Consider the following 23,601-nt stretch of genomic DNA (forward strand, 5'->3'; position numbering starts at 1 on the left):
GACAGAAGAAAAATAAATACATACAAAAAAAAGGAGGACTTTTTGATAGTAAAAAAAAAAAAAAAAAAAAAAAAAAGACTGGGGATAACAGTTCCCATGGCAGCCCTGGCTCCCAGCATCCCTCCATTCCAATCTGTTGCCCTTCCTGTATCATCCATCGTGTTACTTCACTGGCAGACTAGGATTAAATTTGGAAGCAACCATGTTTCCCCAAATAATTTCCCCTAATATAAAAGTCATACCATGTTCATCATATTAAGCTGGAAAAGCAAAGGAAATCTCAAAGGAAACAATTATCCAACCACCAACGTTAACATGTTGATTTATCGCTGCCAGTTTCTGTAAGTCGAATCGTTTTTATTTAAAAAATTGTATCACATAGCTTTCCTAAGATGGGCAGCATTCCTGAAGATTCATTCAGTAAAGGCAGTAAGCATCAAAAGTTTAGACAAAAGGGAGACAAGTACACACATGGGCACACGTGTGTGTGCACACACACGCAGACACACACACACACACACACACAAGCAGGTCTAAGCTCAGAGGCCTCTTGAACGCACAAGACAGGATGGTCACTATTGGCCACCCCGAGCTAAGAAGTTTAAACTTAGAGAATCAAAAAAGAACTCCACCCACTGCAACAATGCTCTTTAAGTATCAATAAGTCTAGCATTTCAAACGAGCCTTTTTAAAAACACATTCTAAAAAGCCCAAAACCTACAATGTGTTCCTTGGCACGAATCTTGAGTCCATTCCCAGTGGAGTTCCAGGATAGAATTTCAAAAGATATGTAATTATTCCTCATGTTACTGATACCATTCTATCAGACGCAAATCAATCAAAATTATAACAATAAAGAAAAACAAAACTGAACCTCTCTGGCAACACACTCAATGCTTTAAAAACATGAGTTTTCATCAGCATCTTTTATGGCTGCCTCTTAAAACCACTTTTAGTACCACGGATGCTAGAAACATAGGAAGAGTGATTTGTTGACTAGTTTCAACAAACTGTACCGTCAAGGCTGACCTCATCCATTTAGTGAAGCGACATCCCAAACGACGATGTCAGGTGGGCAGGAAGGAACTTTCCAAAGGATGAGCACCCAACATGGGAAGTGGGGGGGGGGGGGGGCTTCTGGAGAAAGGGAGCACCTCCCTGCTGGGGGTACACAAGCTAAGGCTTCCAAGTTCCCTCACAACCTTAAGATTCAATCTCCATTGCAAAAGGACGGCCCTTGGCCTCCCCTCATCCCTCATTAATGAGAAAGACAGCAAGATCCCTGGCGTGAGTTCCCCCGAAGTCTCTAGAATGCAGGAGGGCCCTGGGCAGAGGTAAAGGGCAAGAGGTGTGAGTCCCTCCTGAGCTGGAGGAAACAGGTAAGCCCAGAAGAACAGCCTCTAGAACTGGACAAAGAATTCAGACGTGTCTGTGGGTAGCTCTGGAACAAAGCGAGACTTGGAGACTCAGAGCAGAGCCCACAGGTCCTAACCTGAGTTTGGACTGGAGCAGCTTTTCTGGAAAAGGCAGCATTTTTAGGACACAGGCAGTGCTGCCACTGTTCCACCAACTCTGGATATCACCAGTCGAATACACGCAGAAGTCATCTCCTTGAGAGATGACTGGAGCTGAGAGCTCAAAGAAGGTGCCTCCTAGCCCCCCCCCCCCCAAAGACCCAGTGCAGCACACAATGGCCTACATTAACCTGGATGGTGTATTTTCTCTACACTCCATGATAAAAGCAAAGGATCACAAAATAAGTTGATATTCCGTCCAAAAAAACCACATCCAGAACATGCCCTAATTCAATCCAGCTTCTGACGGGCCCTTGGTTTTGGCTGGTCCATGGAGCTAGTAACAATACACGGCTCAATTCAAACCTATTACTGAGAATTTTGGACAGAGTTTAAAGTCTTATTGGCAAGTTCATAATAGGCCTAAAGTTGTGCATGTTATTCCACATAAGAACCCCCGTGTCCCTGTCTAGGATAAGGCATGACACTTGTACTTTTATAAAGACAGGATTTTTCTTCCTCCAAAGATCAGGGACAGGGGTAGGGGGTGGGACAGAGTGCTCGGGGAGGGCAAGGACAGCTCAAGCCTCAGGAGTCAATAAATAATACCCCAAAGTAGCAACACAGAGAAGTTACTGAAAAACTTGGAGGAGTTCCCATTGTGGCTCAGCGGTAACAAACCCAACGAGTACCCATGAGGATGCCGGTTTGACTCCTGGCCTTGCTCAGTGGGTTAAGGATCCAGCGTTGCCAAGAGCGGTGGTGTAGGTGGTCTAGATGGGGCTCAGATCTGGCGTTGCTGTGGCTGTGACATAGGCTGGCAGCTGTAGCTCTGATTTGACCCCTAGCCTGGGGACCTCCATAGGCCTCAGGTGCAGCCCTAAAAAAACAAACAAACAAAAAAAGCAAAACCTGAAATACCAAAAGAATCAGCTCCTACATTTAAGTGCATGCCCCAGGGTATAAGGCATAGAGATGAGCAGGCAAGAGATTGTTTTCCTGTAGAATCTTTTGATTCTTGAAACTATATGCATGTGTAAATTTGATAAAAACTACACTGTGAAAAGAAAAAGGGGGTCGGGGAGAAAGGGCTAGGCTATCTTGGATCTATTTCCCACCTTAAAATAAGTAATACTGCAAATGATAATATTTAAATACTGTTTCTCTGTATTTTCCAGAGTATATTTTAATAACTCTTTCCTGATTCAAGAAATACTTATTCTAAAAAAAAAAAAAAATTGGAAATGACACCCCCTCCCCCAAAAAGGGTGGGAAAGGAAAAATAGCTATAAAATCACCCTCCAGAGAGAAGTGCTGGATGATCTGGAGGTAGTTTCTTTTTATGTATGTATATATACATGTATCAGTAAAAATAGAGATTTTTCTTTAACTTTTTGGACTCATCCAATGACCATAAGGTTTGTTTTATTTTGGAGAAGGAGTGGGGTTTTTTTGTTTTTTGTTTTTTAGGTATTAAATAACTTCGGCTTTTGCTTCTTACACCATCAGTCAATATGAAGATTCCACTCGATAAGCATAGGCGTGCCAGCTTGTCATATTTTGACTGCGTGGTTCCTTTACAAAGAAAAAGACAAGCACTTTTTGGATAGCAGTGCTGTGATTTTCTCAGAATTCTTAGACAGCAAATTGCAGCAGTGGGAGTTCCTGTCGTGGCTCGGCAGAAACGAATCTGACTACCATCCATGAGGATGCAGGTTTGATCCCTGGCCTTGCTCAGTGGGTTAAGGATCCGGTGTTGCCGTGAGCTATTGTGTAGGTCAACAGATGTGGCTTGGATCTGATGCTGCTGTGGTTGTGGTATAGGCCAGCAGCTACAGGTCCAATTCGACACCTAGCCTTTCTCCATATGCCTTGGGTGCAGCCCTTAAAAAAAAAAAAAAAAAAAAATTGTTTGCAGCAGTGGGGAGGAATCCTTACTGAAAACCGGTCTCACCTCAGGTTACATTATCTGCCTCTCTCCCCATATACCATGCGTTTCTTACCGCACAGGTCTTTGCCCCTCTCTCTCTCTCTCCCTGCCCAACTGTCACTAGCTCTCGTCCCCATTTTCCTGTTTTACTCCTCTCACACCTATACTGTACCTTCTCCCTGACACCCTCAATCTGAGAGAATACAGAACTGAAGTCGTATTCTTACTACTTTTTTTTTGCATTTGCAAAATAGAATAGTCTTTAAAACAGGGACACAATGTGTTCCATTCATCCATTTTTTAAGGTCTCTGTGCCTTTGTTTAAAAAAAAAAAAAGTCAGTTCTAGCCCCAAGGCCCAGGGTCCGACTAGGAAACCCTCAGAAATAAGAGCTCTGACCCCTGCCTGAAAAAGCCAGTGTAGCCCTAGAAGAGGCCTTGGCAGGGGGGCGGCCACCCAGAGAGGTCAGGGAGGAGGACTACAGCCGAAGCTGCCTCACTCTCCCCCAGGGCACCTGCCAGAGGAAAGGTCATGCACACAGCGCAGCACCACTCCCTGCGGGGGCATCAGCAGGTCCAGAGGGCAAACCTAAACCTATCACGGAATCCTGCTAAAGTACCAACTAGTCCTCCATCCCTCTGAGGGGGATCTGCTGCTGCTTCTGATTACCCAAAATGTTTTGAGTCTTTTTTCCCCAAGAGCTTCTTTCTTGTTGTTTTTGTTTAGTTATGTTTTTAGGGCCACACTCTCGGCCAGGGATCAAACCTGCGTCCTCATGGATACCAGTCCAGTTTGTTACCGCTGAGCCACAACAGAAACTCCCCCAAGAGCCTCTTTTAAAATCAGGTTACCGTCATCCTATACATACAGGATTTTGTAGCCCAGAGGCTGGGCACATTTTAAAAAACCTTCTGGGTCCTGATTACTCTTGGAAGTGCAAGTTCTCTCGTTCAGCCTTAAGAGATCTGCATACGTCCTATGGCAGACTTCTATAGCCCTAAGGAGCTGATAAAAAAAATATCGATCAGGACAGGCCCAGGCACAACCCTAGGTCTGTCACACATGCTTCCCCTACAGAAAATGCAAGTCTGATCTGGTGAACCAGCAGTGAATCCACGTGCAGTCCTATCACCCAGCCCTCACTTCCCATTTTTATCCTTAGGCTCTGAGTGGGACCCTTCCCTTAGATGCCGCATTGAAATCACAGGAGTCATGTACCCAGTAGGTCCAGTATCCACCCATGTCAAGAAAGGACGATATCCCGCTGTAGCTCTGGCATAGGCCGGGGGCTATAGCTCCGATGCGACCCCTAGCCTGGGAAACTCCATATGCCATAGGAGGGGCCCTAGACAAGGCAGGAAAAAAAAAATCTTAAAAAAAAAAAAAAAAAAAAGGACGGACGATATCCTGTTTGACAGGCTTGCACTCCAGGAACCCATAGTGGTACTTAATCACTGGTACATTCTTCTTGGTAACTATTCTAAGCCCTCTTCTGGTAAAGACACATGTAATGCTTTTTTTTTTTTTTTTTTTTTTTTTTTTTTTTTTTTTTGTCTTTTTGCTATTTCTTGGGCTGCTCCCACAGCATATGGAGGTTCCCAGGCTAGGGGTCACATCGGAGCTGTAGCCTCTGGCCTACGCCAGAGCCACAGCAACTCGGGATCTGAGTCGCGTCTGCAACCTACACCACAGCTCACGGCAACGCCGGATCGCCAACCCACTGAGCAAGGGCAGGGACCAAACCTGCAACCTCATGGTTCCTAGTCGGATTCGTTAACCACTGCGCCACGACAGAAACTCTGACACATGTAATGCTTTTTAAAGAAAGAAATAAGAGAGTGAGTGAGGCAGTTCTGTTTTCCCTAAGTATTTCCTGAAGAAAGTCAGGCAATGGCTCCAGTTCCCGAGAAACACACCAGTTAAATCCCCATCCAGTAAGTTTTCTACAAATGATGTAGGTAAATGGGGGGGTGGGCGTTCAGAGGGGCAAGGAGAGGGGTGGTTCAGTTCTCTGGGCGCAGCAAGATAAGACAAGTTTTCAGACAGTGGCAAATGTTCCTTTTGGACTTGCTTCAAACCTGTGTGTGGGCCAGTTCTCTGAAATAAACAAAATTCTCTTGTCTAACAGAGGTTACGGGGTGACTAAGAGGGTGAGGATTCTGATGGAAAAGACATCACCCACAAATCGCCTCTGACTAAATAAGATCAAGTCTTCTGCCTGCGCTGGATCTTGACTCTGCCAAACCCGACTAGCGACATGGAGCCACATCAAAGGGTCCATGTGACCTCAGATGGATGCGTCTAAGCACCAGTTCAAGTCCAACAACCATCTGAACAGGTCCAGCATTTGAAAGCACTGAAACACCCTGAGCCACCCAGCAAAGCGCTGGGATGCCAACCCTGGCTGCCTGCAGCTCCCACATGCCACTGAGGGAGGCACAGGGTCCTGGACAGCAGTTGGCCACACACGTGAGAGGGAGGTGCAGCTGCCGAGCTTTCATGTTTACCAGGAAGAAAGAGTGTTGATTTTGCAGATTTCTGATAATGGGTTCACAGCCAGTGTTATTCCCAGCCCATTTTCAAATGCAATCTGAACACACCCCTTTCCCCAGCAGTCTCCCTGAACTGAAACGGTTCCACCAACCTTGGCCCTGGAACCCCTTCTCTCTCTATGGGCCCCACCTCCGTCTGGCCACGTGGAGGAGCAGAGGGAAACCAGGATCTCTGCCATGGCAGTTCGGGGCAGGAAGAACGTTAAATTCAGTCGTGGGGCACCTGGGCTTAAGGCCCTGGCAGTGCGCGGCAGCAAGATCCCTGTGGGCCAGCTGGGATCCTCCAGGAAGGAATGTCACAGCTCTGTCATTGGGCCTGGTTGTACCAATTGATTCCATGTTCTCGCTTTAAATTTAGCAACCCAGATGCAATATGTCACCAATTGAAAAGGACTAGAATGAACCAAGAAGTTACTTTACACCGAGAGCAAAGGACGGGCCGGCCACCCGGCAATCTCGCCAGAGGGGTCTGGCGCGCCACCGCAGAAGGCATCCCAGGCTAGAAAGAGCCCCTTACAAAACGCTGAGAGCTTCCCCAGGCCCTTTTGAAAACTAGGCTCTTGGGTTGTTGCCTGAATTTCTCTCTGCACAATCTTGAACATTGACTATTATGCGGGAAAGAAATAAAAGAAACATTTAAGGGGACAAAAATCTATCCCTGGGCAACACAGGAAGAATGCTGTTTGAAGTAAGGACTTTGTCTCCTTCTCCCTCACACACAAAAACTCAAACACCCTCAAATAGCCTTCTGAGTAGTCCGCTGCCATGGCAGATCCCCAGCTAACTCTGTCACCACCAGCAGCCGCTGCCAACCACTGATGCAGTGGAAGAGCTGCCTGCCCAGCTCCCTTCCTGATGCTGCTCTATTTTTGGTGAAAATCTTGGTCTTCGGTTAGGGACCAGACGTGCCTGGGGCTCCCTCCTTGGAAGCACGGTTTGATGACTGTGATCCTCAAGGGCCTGTACTAAAAACGGCTTTCTGGCTAAGAGACTCCGTGGAGATCGAGCTAGTTCTAGACCCTTATTGCCATGGAGTTGAGATCTGGGGAAAGATCAAGCAGTGGCCAGCCCAGCCCAGAAGCCTCATGGTAACGCCACCCAAACCACCACTGATCGGGGATCTGTACGTCCAGCACCGTGCAGACAGCATAACTTCCAGGATGCTTACAATGCAGTTTGAGCTAAAAGTCAGCCCAGTGAAAGCTAGTCAGACAGCAATGGAAAGCAAAAGAAAAATTTAAAAACCCATTATCAGTCATAAGAAGTTGTGAGAAGGAATCAAGCGTGGGCTACAAAGGTCACCCAGACTTTGCACAGGGAAGTACACTCCAGGCCAAAACAGATACCCTGAGGTTTTCTTCTCCTCAGAGAAACCAAAGGCCAGGCCATCTGTTGGGTGACCAAGAAAACAACCATGTAGCAAACTGCCTCCCCTTCCAGCCCCACAGCTGTGTGTCTCTCAGGGATGGAACAGGCTCGAAGGTGGTAAACACTAAAGAGGACAGATGTCCAAGCCAAAGGGTGCCCACCGCATGTTGGCAGACTGGAAAGCAAGTCATAAATCTCCTTAGTTATTTCTCTAAGTGTCGTTCTTGGATCCCAACATCGGAATCCCTAGACTTTCTCTAGACTTGAGAAAACAAAATCTTTGAGGGCACAGCCAGGGAATCCGTGTTTTTAACAAGTCACTCAATAAGACCCCGAAAGTGTGAGAACTGCTGCTAGCCTGTTCCAGCCTGTCCTCTTCTGAAATTGGAGTAATTAAGGAAAAGGCTGGGCGCCTCGATGAGGGAAGAGATTGAACCAGAAGCCACACAGGTGAAGAAGAGAAGGAGACCAAGGCTGGGGCCATCAGTGGGAAATCTCTTAGGGCGAGCGAGAGAGAATGGGATGATGAGCCACCAGCCCAACAGCGAGACTCTCCCTCCACTACAACCTTGGACAATCTTATGAAAGAAGGAGATTTCTTTACAGGAGCCAAAGAGGGCTTGAGTTTGGGTGAATCCAGCCTCAGGAATGGAACAGTTCCCCAACATGGATGGGACTGTCCAAGTTTGGCCCAAAGCACTCTGCCATAGGTACCTTCTGCTCCCCACACCACGGCCCTGAGAAGCAGTGACTGCCAAAGGCCATCCCAAATCATCCCAGGAAATAGTGAGGCTGCTTCCACCCAACCCCTAGGCCAAGGTGCACTTAACTCTGCCTGCCTACAACATGGCCCCGAATTGACCTCTTCACCCACCATATCCCAAGAGTCAAGGGATTTCACCTGTCACTCTAGGCCTGTGGCAGCGGCAAAACCATCCAGCTCCAGATCTAAGTGGTGTGTGCCAGTGCTTCTCCAAGTGTGGCCACCAGCCCAGCCACATCCGCATCCTGTGGGAACGTGCTGGGAATACACATCCTTTGGCCCCACTCTAGAGCTACTGAATCAGAAATGCTGTTGGGGGAGGCCAGCCCTCTGTAGCCTGAGGAGCCCTGAAGGTACATCTATTGCAGCTAAAGTGTGAGAAGCAGTGGTTACACTGCTAATACAAACCATAATGGTCAATCAACAAAAGAGGCATTTGTTTACTAAGGCCTGCAAAACACCTTCAAATAGAGTGTCTTAGGGATACCCTCTCCTAATCCTAAGGTCTGGCAATTCATTTGCATCTCATAGCAATGCTGAGATAGATTGAGCAAAATTCTCATCCCATTTTATGGGTAAAGCGGTTGTGGTTCAGAGAGATGGCGTGACTGACACCCAGGACCCTTACCCAGAGCCCACTCACTGACGAGCCACTGGAAAGTCACCAAGACTTTAAGTAATTAAGAGTTACCAGTCCACAACAATTTTTCTGTTTTGTTTTTTTTTCCCCCATGGCCCACAGGGATACTGCTGGCAGCAAGAAAAAAATTGACATTCCTTTTTATCTGGCCTGTTGTAACCCATCTCAAGTGTCTATTCCTAAGACCATCCTCCATTAATTCTGGATTTGAACTAAAAAAGCAATTTTATAACCACCATGAGACAGATCCACTTAGTCTCAATGCTGACCTGACACAAACAACAATCCTCAAGTGATAAATGAGCCATGCTCCCAAAGTTCATTTATAAATTGGAAGGCTGGAACTCTGACTGCATTTTTGCCCAAACATAACACAGAGATGGTGGTTGGATCCCAAGATCACGCCACAAAAGTCCATCTGCCAGAGGGAGAGGCAGAAGAGCACACAGGGAGGTTTGGTAGTGGCCAGAGGGTTTCAACCCCAGCTTTCCCATCATTAACCAAAAGGAGACAAAACCCAAGTCATTGAGCCTTTCTGGGCCTCAGTTTCTTCACCTGTAAGTCTTTAAGATTCACCTTGCAGGGTTGTTTCGAGGATTAAATGACAGTTTATGAACAGTGCCTACCACACAGCAGACATGCAGCAAATGGCTACAGGGTTTTTTTTATAGCTGCACCCACGGCATATGAAGTTCCCAGGCCAGGGATTGAATCTGAGCTACAGCAACATGGGATCCTTTAACCCACTGGCTTGGACTGGGGATCAAACCCACACCGGGGCAGCAACCAGAGCCACTGCAGTCAGATTCTTAACCGTGGGCACTCCAAATGGCTGCAATTTATATTTTTTAAATCCTAAAGTAGCAGCCATACTATAGTTTTGCCCTAAAAATGATGCAATCTTTAAAAATAGCCTACATTTGAAATTATAGAACTGACTGACTGCAGGAGAATTAACTGCCTCCTAAAGACCAAGAGAAAAAGGGTGGATGCCAGGCTTGGGGGTGGCAGGGGAAGTCAGGTCACCCATCCCACCCCACCTCTAGCTTTTTTTTCAGCTCAGCTCAATTGTCACTTCTTGGGGGACTTTTCTTGGCCTCCCAGACTGGGTCAGCTCTCTCTGGTGTATGCTCCCCATGGCCCCAAGGACTTCTTCATAGCCTTACAATGATTAGAGTTTTATCCTTAGAGTCTGCCTTCCCCACAACCCCATAAACTCCATGGAGTCAAGGCCCTGGTCTGTTTCCACTCACCAGTATCTTTCCTTGGTACTTTGCGCTTGGAACACAGTAGGCACTCAAATATTTAAGGAATGACTCATAGGGCAGCTGGGCAGGGGTGGGCAAAGGGAAGAGGAGGTTCTGTACAGCCGGCTGTGCACAGGAACAGAGAAGTCACAAGGGCTTGACTCATGGTTACCTGGAGAAGCATACAATTCTTTCTGCCCCAATTAAAAAAAAAAAAATCCATTTGCTTCTGCAATATCACTTGGCCAATAAAGGCCAATTATTAAACCCACAAGTTATTAAACCCACAGGCGTCTTCCTCCAAAGGACACACATCCCCCAGGGCCTTGGTTTGTTCACAGAACCAAGTGCTGAATGAAGTGAAGACCCAAGCAGGCTTGGAATCTCTTGCAACTCTCTCTGCCTCAGTGTCAGTTAAGACTCCAGACTCATCCCAGCTTCAACTTTGAAGGCTGAATTTTGTCAGTGGTTCTATCTGGGAACAGGCCAGGGTGATCCTCAAAATCTCATCAGGTGGGTGTGGTCCCCATTCTACAGGTGAGGAAACAGACTTGGGGGTGAGAGGTTCAGGAATACACTCCCAATCACACAGTTCATGGGTCGCGGAGCTAGAACCGGAACCCAAATGAGATTGCAAAGTGCATGGCGTTAGCCATACTCAGTCAGTACCTGTCCCCACACTGGGTCGAAGTTTCTCCAGACTGATGGAGGTCCAGGCTTTGGTGAGCCAGTGCAACGTGGTGTAAAACACACTGCAGAAAGAAAATTCTAATCCAGGTCCTTCCATGACTACGTGACCCAGGGTCAGCCACTTCACCTCCCCAGCCCCAGGGAGGCTTCCTCCCCAGTAACCAAAGAGTGGGCTTACATGGCCATTGTGAGAGGAGACGTGCTGAGCTCCTAAAAATGCCTGCCAGTCAAAACCCATCACAAAATCACATCTGCCTGGACCAGGCCAGGTGGGGTCTCGGCTCTCCCTCCCCCAAAGTGAAGGTCAGTCAAAGAGCTTCCCGGCAGCAAAGGAAGGAATGATAGCCCACTGACTTTTCTCCTAGGCCCCCTGATACTAGCTTGGAATAAACCAAGCATGAACAACAAGCTAAAGGAGACTGTTTACCATACCCTTCATTAAACCTGAACCTCCCTCCCCACAGCACAAAATTGAAGAAATACCATATGCCACCATAAGAAGCAGGTTGTCTATCCCCAAGCTGCCCTCGGGCTCATGCCTACCAGCAGTCTTCCATGCAGCACCAGCTCCCTCCAAGATGGGTTCAACACACCCGCAAGACCAAGTGCACGACAGCCTTCAGAGACCAAGGTCATCCGTCCAAGCAATAATCTCTTCCTGGCATCAGCCCAGGCCGTACAGAGTGATCTGGAATTTACAGTCTCTTCTACAGAGCCTTACAAGGTCAAAAATGTTCAAGTTGTGCAAGTCCTATGATGAAAAGGCTGTAGAATAGCGCAGACTAAATGGGCAATACAAACTACACTTCAGAAGCCAAAACACCATAGCTGCAACGCAGAGTCAGCAACAGCCACGGCAGGAGCCAAGGAGCCTGGTACTGGCCAGGCTTCAGCAAGTACTTGTCACCGCCAAGTCACTGCCAAGGGGGAGCACAGTCATGCCCCCGGCACAAAAATAGGAGTCACAAATAATTGACATCCAGTTTGGGGAAGGGTGCCGACCCCTGAGCCATCGCCCTCTTTGCAAAACCCAGACTGAGTTGCACATGCACAGAAAGGCATGGGGAAATGACCAAGGGCATTTTGTGAAATGCTCATCCAAACAGAAGGAGCAGAAGGGGGGGAATCAAGGAAGGCACATCCCCTCTTCTTCACGACAAGCCTAGATGCACTAAGTCTAACAATGCCTACAAAATATTTCAGGGGAAAAAAAGGAGTTCCCATCGTGGCACAGCGGAAATGAATCCGACTAGGAATTATGAGGTTGTGGGTTCGATTCCTGGCCTCGCTCAGTGGGTTAAGGATCCGGCGTTGCCTTGAGCTGTGGTTTAGGCTGCAGACACGGCTCGGATTTGACGTTGCTGTGGCTGTGGTATAGGCCGGTGGCTACAGCTCCGATTGGACCCCTAGTCTGGGAACCTCCATATGCCATGGGTGCGGCCTTAAAAAGACCAAAAAAAAAAAAAAAAAATTTCAGGGGCAAGAAAGTAAAGAGAAACAAGAGATATACAGCAAGAAAAGAAAAGGAAAAACAGGAGTTCCCGTCGTGGCGCAGTGGTTAACGAATCCGACTAGGAACCATGAGGTTGCCGGTTTGATCCCTGCCCTTGCTCAGTGGGTTAAGGATCCGGTGTTGTCCTGAGCTATGGTGTAGGTCGCAGACCTGGCTCGGATCCCGAGTTGCTGTTCCTCTGGTGTAGGCCGGCGGCTACAACTCTGATTAGACCCCTAGCCTGGGAACCTCCATATGCTGTGGGAAGTGGCCCTAGAAAAAGACCAAAAAAAAGGAAATCGTAGAGAATGGTGAATGGTGTCAAAGCGGAAGCCCAGTGTCCAGCTGCCCCGGTAGCCTTGGTCTTGCTCCCCCAGCCCTAATGACCAAGGCTGTTCAAGAGGGAGGTGGGCAACTCCCCCCTATACAGCAGCATCAGAGACATAACAAACCTAACAAACCAACTGTACCATGTCAGCACCCAACCTTCTGCAAAATAAAAAGGCCAGTAACAAATGTTGAGCAGACCCACCACTAAGACAGCAGACGCTGAGTTTGAAGACATTTCTAGCTTCTAAAATAAGCCTTTAAATGCCCAAATATGAACAGGCAAATGCTTTCCAATTAAATGAGAAAATATACCTTAATTTAAAAAACAAACATTTTAAGTTATTTAAAAATAAATGAAGCGTAATGCTTGCACAGTGCAAGGGCATGACAAAGCTACCAGGATTTTGCAATAAATGCTGGGAGGCTTAAGAGACTGCAGTGAGACTGAGGATAGATCTAATCCATTAGATCTAAAGCTATGGTTCTGCAATTTGGGGAAAGGGCAGTAGGCAGCTAAACCCAGACCAACAGATTTTTCACTCTTTGTAAAATGTGCTAAAATGGACATTTCTACAAAAAAGATATCTAGACTATTTTTATACATTAACCTGAATATTCCAAATAGCACCTACCCTACTGTTAAAGAGACCCAAACACATGGTTCCAGTTCTATCCCTGTCCTGAATTTGATGTACTTCCCACAGATGGGTCCTGCACTGGATGAGACAGAAAAATGTTTATTAAACCCCTACTGTGTGCCAGACCTCAGAGCTAAGATTCCTCTTGCCTGACCCTTTGTCTACCCAGTCCGCAAACAGCCATGATGGGGTAAGAATGGAGGATAAGGGAATTCCCATCGTGGCTCAGTGGAAACGAATCTGACTAGCATCCAAGAGGACGCAGGTTTCAGCCCTGGCCTTGTTCAGTGGGCTAAGGATCCAGCATTGCCTTGAGCTGTGGCATGGCTCTGGCATAGGCTGGCAGCTACAGCTCCGATTTGACCTCTAGCCTGGGAACCTCCATATGCCATGAGTGTGGCCCTAAAAAGACAAAAAAAAAAAAAAAAAAAAAAAGAACAGGATAAGGACAGAAGGTCACACCATGCCTTTAGATACAGCTGATATTTGACAGCAGGCAGAGGTGGATGGCAAACAGGGAGAGCTCAGCGCTCCATGCCACTGAGAAATCAGTCAGCCCTAATTTAGAGATGACTTTTTCATCTTAAGAGGCAGCCAAGGAGATGGATTGACTCTTTCACCATTCTTTCCCTGGTGCCTTCTAAGCCAATCCTTCAGGTCCTCCGGATAAAGGGCAAACCTTCCTTCCCTGATTTGATCTTGTTTCTGGTCACCAATGATACTGAATCTGGAATTCAGCAGACCTCAGAGTAGTAGAGACGTGAACAACACTGGGGCTGTCCCGGAGGGAAAAAAAGTATAAAGTCACATCACTAACTTCAAGCCAAGTTCTTCAGGCCCTCAAAGCTCAGTGCCAGGTCCCAGTGTGGTTACAGGTTAGAAAGAGACAGGAAGGGGGGAGACACTTTTCCAGAGGCTTTAAGACCCAACGCACAGGGGCCTCTTTTTCTCTCCTTCCTTCTTCCCCATAGCCAATTATCACCCTTTTGTTTTTCCAGTCAATCAACACATACTTCTTGAGCCCTTAACATAAGCGTGGCTCCCAATTTAGTGCAGCTTTCATCAATATATACAAAGCACCTGACATTTCATGACATCTACCCCCCCCTCCCCGGGAGGGGAGCTTGTAGAGTCTTTTGTAAAAAATGACCTCTGACGTGAAATTCTGCCAAACACTATTTTATATTGTTGGACCACAGCTCCCACCAGCACCCCAGTTCTTGCCAACGTCATGTCAATATTCAAAATCATGGGGGCAAAGCAATCATAATGAGTGCAGGGCGATTTCTACACAACCACATATTGGCCACACATCAGAGGACTCACAAAGCTGGCGATGACCAACAAATAGTAATAATGAGTAACAGCAGCCACAATATACCAGACACCTGTTCATTGATGAGGCATTTGTCCAGTGCTTAAGTACACTACCTGGTTCAATCCTTACAACTAGGAGGTCAATCTTGGATTTTGGTGTGTTTTGTTTCTTTTTTTTTTTTTTTTTTTTTTTTTTTGCTTTTTAGGGCCACACCCGTGGCATATGGAGGTTCCCAGGCTAGGGGTCAAATCAGAGCTGCAGGTGCTGGCCTCAGCCACAGCAACTCAGGATCCGAGCCTCATCAGCAACCTACACCACAGCTTGTGATAACCCCGGATCCTTAACCCACTGAGCGAGGCCAGGGATCAAACCCACATCCTCATGGATCCTAGTCGGGTTGTTAACCACTGAGCCACAAAGGGAACTCCAGGAGGTCAGTTTTATCATCCCAATTTAATGATGAAAAGCTGAGCTTAGAGACCTTGCCTACAGTTTACACAGTAAGAGGTGAAGCCAAAATCTGAACTCGGGTCAGTCCAACAACTCTCCTCATCCTGGGGGTGGAGAAGAATCAGACAGGACTCAATGTCTGGAGGACAGGCAGCAAGACCTTCCCCGGTTCCCGGTGCCCCTCCCTTCTGTGTTTGGATCTGGTCAGTGGGCATCAATGCTGGGTGTGGGAAATCTACATGCCAGAAATATCATGGAGAATGACAGCAGTAAATACCTATTTGCTTTTCATGATTTTGAAATGAGGAAAGGGAGAAATCCGCATGTAAACATTCTCTATGTCCCCATGATGTTACTTACCTCCCCAACCATTATCTCAAGCTTTTGCACTTAAAACATTTTGAAACTACCTCTTGCTACGTCAAAGACTTCAGCATGGAGAAGCAAGAGCTGACCTGATGAGGCAAGGTTGCAAAGAAGCTATCTGTACCGTCTTGTTCAAGTTACATCCGAGATTTGTCAAGAACTTTCAGGTTTCAAAGCTCATGCTAGCCTCGCAGGGATTGAGGCTATCTAGGCCATGATTAGCTTCTCCGCTTCCACCTCAGGTACCACTGAAGGCAAGGACAGGGCTGCATGGGCTCTGCCAGCGTGGCTCTGCACTCCTGACTCCTGACTCTGCAGCAGGCCTGCAGCCAAGTTCTGAAACCCGGAGTCACTGAAGACTGGGCCTGTGTGTGTGGTGTTAGGAAAAATACTAACAAGGGGCAATATACTCCCATTTCGAAAACCAGATAACATAAAACCCCATTCACCAACATTCCTACTGTGGTATTATTTGCGGATGTTTCCCTGCATTTTTTTCATCTACCTTTAGCATGTGGTTATGACTATGGCTTATATACAATTCTGTTTCCTGGTCTTCCAAAGACGGCTTCTGCATGATGATCAAGAGTCACCTGTTCTGTGGAGCCCCTCCCAGCCATCCCCTTGCCCAGGTGAAGCTGACCCCTTTCTCTTCCTTACCGCTTCCACTCCTGTCCGAACACACTTGAATCTTGCTCCTCTAAAATGTTCCTAATTAACTTATACATCAGGCTCCCACAGCCATTCCAAGCGTCTGATTGTAAGTTTTGATTACTTTTCATCATTGGCAAAAACAACACCAAAATGTTAACAGGGGCCGAGGTGAAGTCTCATGATGAACTTGTTTTAGCATTCCCTCCCCCTACCCTTTTTTTTTTTTTTTTTTTTTGTATTTTGTCTTTTTAGGGTCATACCGGAGGCATATGGAGGTTCCCAGGCTAGGGGTCCAATCACAGCTGCTGGCTTACCATCATAGCCACAGCAACACCAGACCTGAGCCGCGTCTATGACCTACACCACAGCTCACAGCAACACCAGATCCTTAACCCACTGAGCGAGGCCAGGGGTCGAACCTGAGTCCTCATGTTTACTAGTCGGGTTCATTAACCACTGAGCCATAATGACAATGCCCCTCCCCCCCTTTTTAATTGGCTTTTTTTTTTCCTTGTGCCACAGCAGGAACTCCCCCTTCCACTTTTTGATGTGGCTCCCAATTTTCTTTAGACAACATCTAGTGTCTTTCATGCATATTTAACTGCCTATACAAGTTTCTCAGAACTGCAACTGATCAACGTCAAAATCACAGAGAGGGGCATGATGGCACGTGACATGGCCAAATGTCCCGATTTTAAAGTAGCAAAGTGGGCCCCCCTGACATCTACACATAAAAAGCCCTGGATAACTACAAACCAAGAAGGATTCCTGGCAAAACTATCAAACAGTGCTTTGGGGATGCTTAGAAAAGAATAAACATTAAGAACAGGCAATGTGGGAGTTCCTGTTGTGGCTCAGTGGTAACGAATCCAACTAGTATCCATGAGGATGCGGGTTCAATCCCTGGCCTCGATTAGTGGGTTAAGTATCTGACATTGCCTTGAGCTGTGGTGTAGGTCGCAGACGTAGCTTGGATCCTACTTTGCTGTGGCTGTGGCGTAAGCTGGCAGCTGGGGCTCCAATTTGATCCTTAGCCTGGGAAGTTCCATATGATGTGGCACAAAAAAAAAAAAAAAAAGGAACAGGCAACGTGGGTCCACAATGACCAGGCTGTGTCAAAAGGCAACCCATTGTTTCTTGCGTTGACCAGACCAGGTGAAAGGCGAGAGAGAACACGTATCTTGACTTCAGCAGAGCATCTACCAAGTCTCTTGTGATGCACTTGCGGATAAGACAGTCAAAGAGGTAAGCAGCTGGTGCCAGTGTATGACCATCTAGCCAGCTAACACCTCCCCGTTCCTCTCCCCCCAGAATGTCCGGCCGGCCGGCTGTCACTGTCCTTTGCACATGGCTCTCTCACAGCACCTTTTTTAACTCAATGAGTTTACTACATTTATAGTTGTACAATGATCATCACAATCCAATTGCACAGGCTTTCCATCCCACGCCCCCAGCGCATCCCCCATCCCCCGAACTGTCTCCTTCTCACAGCACTTCTCACTCCTCCCGGAGCTACTAGTCTTTCTATGAGACAAGCAGTCAGCACGCCGTGGCCCAGAGACCAAACCCAGGCCACCACCTGTGTCTAGAACGTTTTTCTACAACAGCCGTGCCATCCGCTTACATTGTCTACGGCTATTCTGGCACTACAATCACAGAATTGACTATTTAGAACCAACTGCATGGCCTGCAAAGCCAAAAATGTTTACTCTCCGGCCCCTTACAGAAAAAGTTCTCCAACCTCTTGGAGAGGAGCACCTCTTTTCAGGCAGGAAGGTGGTCTTATTCCTCTGGGTAGCCTCGGCCTGAGCACAGGGCCCAGCACACATTCAGGATTTGGGGTGGGGGGAACAGGTGTATACACTGGCTTCTCCAATGGCTTGCTGACAAGCCAGAGAAAGGTTACTGAGAGCACAACACAGTGTTCGATTCCTCCCCACACCCTGTCCAATGTCTTCTCCACAATGACTGGACTAAAGATGCACTCAGGAGGCAGGTGCATCAACTCCCCAGACAGCACAAAATGGGAAAGAGGAGCTGATGCTACCGATGGCAAGATTCACCCGATCCAGACAGCCCAGTATTCTGGGCCAAAAACAAAGCCGGTTGTGCAAGGAACCAGCTAGGTGGGGGCAGGGGCGGTTCTAAACTTCCTCGAGTCCATGAGACCTGCCCTGGCAGCCATCCACGTGAAACAGAGCTGGGTGCTGTCTCCAACCGCAAGGTTCATCGGAGCCCGCAGTGCCAAGACTAATGCAATCTTAAATGGCAACAAAAGTAGGACAGTGTCCACTGCACGGAAAATGGTAATACTCCCACTGTACCCCACTGTGGTCAGGCCACAAAGGCAAGATTCAGCTCAGGACACCACACTTTTAAGGAAAACTTGTAATGGGTTACAATCATATAACTTAAGAAGCACCCAGTGGTTTACAGTGAAAAATTTCTATTCTTCCCAGTCCTGCAGTCACCCAGTCCCCTCCTAAGAAGCAACCAACGTTACTCATTTCTTTTGTACCCTCCTAAACGCACTGCGTGCATTTACAAGCAAACATATTCTCTTCTCTTGCACAAATGGTAGCACGCCACATCAGCAGCTTCATACTCTGCTTTTTTCACTTAAAAAAATAAATCCTGGAGTTCCCGTCGTGGCTCAGTGGTTAACGAATCCGACTAGGAACCATGAGGTTGCAGGTTCGATCCCTGGCCTTGCTTAGTGGGTTAGGAATCCGGCGTTGCCATGAGCTGTGTGGTGTAGGTTGCAGACGCGGCTGGGATCCCGCGTTGCTGTGGCTCTGGCGTAGGCCGGTGGCTACAGTTCCGATTCCACCCCTAGCCTGGGAACCTCCATATGCTGCAGGAGCGGCCCTAGAAAATGGCAAAAAGACAATAAATAAGTAAATCCTGGAGTTGCTGCTGTGGCGCAATGGGATGGCAGCATCTCGGGAGTGCTGGGACACAGGTTTGATCCCTGGCCCAGCACAGTGGGTTGGGGATCCAGTGTTTCAGCATCTGCAGCTTGGGTCTCAACTGCGGCTGGGATCTGATCCCCAGCCTGGGAACTCCATATGCTTCAGGGCGGCCAAAAATGAAATAAAAAACAAAAACAAAAACAAAAACCCTACAGCGTTCTAGACCAGCACCTGAAGAGCATGGGGTTCAACTGCTTGGAGATTCTAGATTGATAAAAATTTAGATTATTCCAGTCTTTTGCTACTACGAATGTTGTAAGACACACATCATTTCTCACAACGGCAAGGATGTCGGTAGAACAAACTCCGAGAACTAGAACTACAAGGACAAAAAGGGGATGCATCTGTAACTGACAGGTATCATCCAGTGGGACACTGCTTGTTAAAGAGTCATGGACGACATGGAGTTTCCCGAAAGAAGGGGCTGGAAATTATGTCCTAGAAGGAAGAGGCAGGCTTAGCGTGCAGACATGAGGGCTGGGACCAAAGATGAGCATCGTCAGCTTCAAATACCCACAGCCACAGCAAGAAGTCCCGTCCTGGCCCACTTACCACGGCCCGGACACAGACACATCCTCGGAGACTGGCACACATCATCCCACTGGGCTGTTACAACGCTCCTGAGGGATGGGCATTTTCATCCTCGTTACGCAGATGAGGAAACCCAGACCAGTGTCCTCTTATCAAGAACCACAGAGCTGAGAAGGAGCAGAACCAGGACTCAAACCAAACCAGGCAGGCCCTGCCATCTGTGCTTCTCACCCACCCTCACAGCTCCTGGCCCCTCTGGCTGTGGCTGCGCAGGTGAAATCACCCACGTGGCTTCTGCATGAGGCCCACCCTCAGATTCTGCGCAAACTTGCCAGGTCGCAGCAGGTCTAGGTTGATAAGCCCTCCTCTCAGGTGAATCCACTACGCCAGTCAAGGCTGAAAACTACTGCCCTCACCTATATTAGCTCCCCAACGAGGGCAGGCATCGGAATCCCCTGGAGCCCTTGGAAAACAATTTCTAGGCCCCTGAGTTTCTGAGTCAGCAGGTCTGGGGGAGGTGCTGGGGAGTTTGCATTTTCTAGCCAGTTCCCAGGTGATGCCGATGCTGCTGGCCCAGGGACCACACTTTGAGAACCACTGCTCTAGCAGCAAGAGCTACCACTTTACTCTTAGTAATATACACAGCCATTAACATTTTACAAAGCGCCTCACCCCGGTGAACTCACACTGCTTTGCAAGGTCCACTGGGATAATGTCCTTTGCAGAATGAAGTGAGAAGAAATACTCAAGTGTCTTAGCTAAGTTCATGCAGGCTGCAAGGGATCCAAAACTTCCCATTTCTTGTTTTTATTTTTAATAAATGTTCTTTGTACTACTAACCTCTAGTTCAACTCTCCTTTCATTATACTAATAGCAGACTCCAGGAGGCAAGAATCATATCTATTTTGTTTACTCCTATTTCTTCTGAACCTAAAACCTAGCTAGGGCTCAACACATACACTTGAATGAATTAATTAGTTAATCAATCAATCACAGTTGCAGATATATTGAGACAGGGCTCCTAAAGGAGAAAATTATCAGACAAGTTGATGACAGCTCATATTAAAGAATTCTGATAATTAGAAGCATTCAAAAATAAATGAACTGCCTCAGTGAAGAGTGAGCTCCCTGTCCTGTGGAGACACCTGCAAAAGCCAAAGAGCCAAGTACAGAAACATCACAAGGCAACTCCATGCTCTATGTTCCAAGGGGATATCCTTCACCTCTACCAGCTTTTGCAAAGCTAAATTTTGATTCTTGCGCATTCCAGTAGAGAGGAGGTACTCCCTAAATCCTTCTCTCTCTCTCTCTCTTTTTTTTTTTTTGTCTTTTTAGGGCTGCACCCATGGCATATGGAGGTATCCAGGCTAGGAGTCGAATCGGAGCTACAGCTGCTGACCTACACCACAGCCACAGCAACAGAGGATCTGAGCCACGTCTGCGACCTACAGCACAGCTGGCGGCAACGCCGGATCCTTAATCCACTGGGCGAGGTCAGGGATCAAACTCACATCCTCATGGATACTAGTCGGGTTCCTTAACTGCTGAGCCACGACGGGAACTCCTCCTAAATCCTTCTTGATTATTGGTCAACTGGCCTGCAGACAGCTTCACCATGTAAACTTAGAGTAATGATGTCACTCCTGTGCCTCAGTTTCTCTGGACCCACAATGAAGGGGACTGTCAGTCAGTCTCTGGGGATTATCTAACAAAACGGCATGTAATAAACAACTAACAGATGTACCAAAGTACTTAAAATGCATACAACGTCTGCCTCTTCTCTCTGCCATTCTGCACTGCAACTAATCCTGCATCTAATTGATATTTCCATGAAAATTAAACTTAACGAAGAAACAAGGGCAAATTCAAAATCACACTGTTTCCTCCTCCCCCTTTGAATTCCATGCCTTCACCAGTTTAATTACTGGTCTATCATACTAATAAAATCCATTTTTCCCGCAGCCACCTATTGTGCACCCACTGTGGGCAGAGAATTATGTAAGACCTTTGGGAAATACAGGGAATGATCACACCGGCCCTACCTTCTGGGGCTCATCTACCACTTTCATAGCTTCCAGACATCTCTGGATTTTTCCCACCTGGGTCATGTGGGCTTCCCCAGAATTTACTAGGGTAGAATTCTGTGACTGCACATTGATTTTGACAAGGAAAACCACAGCACAGAATAACAGAACCAGAAGTGAACCAAGATCCAGAGGCGAGTTCCTAGTCGTTACGATCTAGGATACTTGGGACCAAGGTTTGGTCTTCATGATGGGACAAAATACCACACTCTCACCTAAGACCATTTCACTCACACCTGAGGATTATGAAGGGGTCGGGCTGAGAGTGGGTTTTTTAGGCAACAGCTTCTCCAAGTCATAACATTGTAGAATCTTGGGGGCTACGAGGAGATTTTCAAAGGGAAAAAATAAGAAACTGGGAAAGACTCCCAGGCAACCACGTATTACTAGCCCTTAGTTAGCAGCTTGGAACACTAAAACTGTGTTTTCAGACGCAATATCAAAAAAAGAGAGAGAAAGAGAACCCACACAGCAGCTATGAAAACCTCGTGAATCTCCATAAGTAACTTCACAAAGATGACAGGAGGGGAACCAGAGCAGAGAGGCCATTTGTCAAAGAGAAGATGAAACCTTTGGTTCCATGTTAGACAATGCAAATGACCTCGTCAGAATGCAGGAGCCCAGGGAGAATGACTCAGAAAAGCGAAGCCGGTCAAACACTCCAAAGCCGGAGATGAAAAGCTGAGATGGGTGTTTATTATAATGATTCAGCTCATAAACAGATTCTGACAGTCACATTCGGGTGCGTGTTAACAAGGCTTTTCCTCCTCAAGGAATATCAATGCCAGCCTGCAGAACAGCTCACAAGCCCACGCTGTCAAGATTCAGGACACCTAAACTATGGAGCATTTTGCCGAAGGCATGAGAGCTAGGACAAAACATCAAGAGAGCTGGTATTTTGGAGTTCCCATCGTGGATCAGTGGTTGATGAACCCAACTAGCATCCATGAGGACGTGGGTTCAATCCCTGGCCTTGCTCAAGGGGTTAAGGATCCAGCGTTGCTGTGAGATGTGGTCTAGGTCACAGACGCGGCACAGATCTCGAGTTGCTGTGGCTGTGGTATAAGCCGGCAGCTGTAGCTCTGATGCCACCCCTGGCCTGGGAACCTCCATATGCCACAGGTACAGCCCTAAAAAGACAAAAAAAAGAGCTGATATTTTATTTTTCCACCTGTGGTCATATGTATGGCTGAGGAGACTATCACTGAAAGGATTAGAGGTTGAAATCACGTAGGCCAGTTCCCAACACTCTTAAGACATCCAGGAATCTCCCCCAGTTGACTGTTAAAAACAGGATCCCGGGTCCCACTCCCAAGAGTCTGATCTATGAAGGGGAGAGGGGAAGGATGAGAAGGAGAAACCAATCTTAAATGCTTTGCTGCAGACTCAAAATTCTACAGAGTTGCAGATGTACTTCCCCAGGGGCGGGGGTGGGGAGGTGGGAGAAAACTCCCTGTTATTTCCTCTGTTCATATTTGAAAAGTCAAGTCATCGTCTCTCTGGTGCTCACACCATCAGAGAGGTGTGTTGGCTGCATTTGGAAAGGGCCTCACCTGTCGCTTCCCCCAAACCCACACACACCTGTGGTCCATCCTCAACCCACAGCTCCCTCCTCCCAGCATATCCACAGCTCCCAGAGTCCCTGGAGTCCTCCCACAGCAGCTATGGTCCTGTACCTTCTGAACTGAACCCGGGGCACTTATCTCTGGCCACTCTGTCCTGCTGCCCTCTCCTCCTGGGCATCTGTGGACGATACTCCCCAAGGCACATGCAGGCCACGCACCCAAGGAGGGACTTCAAACTTCCAGAGCTTAAAAAGGAGACTTTGCAAGCAAAGCTGATAGCTCCTTGAGATGAGGCCAAAGCCAGACATGTGCCCTCCACTGGCCGTGACGCGCCCCTGTGCTGGAGGTGACTCACAGCTCGAAACCTTAGAGTTGCACTAAGTTTAAAACGTTGAGCTCTGCTCACACCCTGACACTCACCTTTGCAAGCCCTGCCCAGCTGGCAAGGCTCGCCCCACCCTTTACCACTCCACTTCCTCTGCCCAGTGAGCTGCCAGG

General features: G+C 47.6%; 1 protein-coding gene and 1 long non-coding RNA gene across 51 annotated transcripts in view; one reads left to right on the forward strand and one right to left on the reverse strand.

The window, feature by feature from the left end:
* Positions 1 to 23,601, reverse strand: part of SORBS1 (sorbin and SH3 domain containing 1) — a 240,825-nt gene that overhangs the window by 188,823 nt on the left and 28,401 nt on the right. The window lies entirely within an intron of this gene.
* On the forward strand, positions 14,651 to 22,654 carry LOC146397004 (uncharacterized). Its single transcript, XR_014826718.1, has 2 exons — positions 14,651 to 16,226; positions 18,815 to 22,654. It is a non-coding gene; the product is annotated as an uncharacterized LOC146397004 (long non-coding RNA).

The sequence above is a fragment of the Sus scrofa genome, chromosome 14 (genome assembly GCF_054392235.1).
Source record: "Sus scrofa isolate SSC_HxYL_T2T_F1_AM1 chromosome 14, Sscrofa_HxYL_maternal_Yorkshire_Landrace_v2.0, whole genome shotgun sequence".
Lineage (NCBI taxonomy): Eukaryota > Metazoa > Chordata > Mammalia > Artiodactyla > Suidae > Sus > Sus scrofa.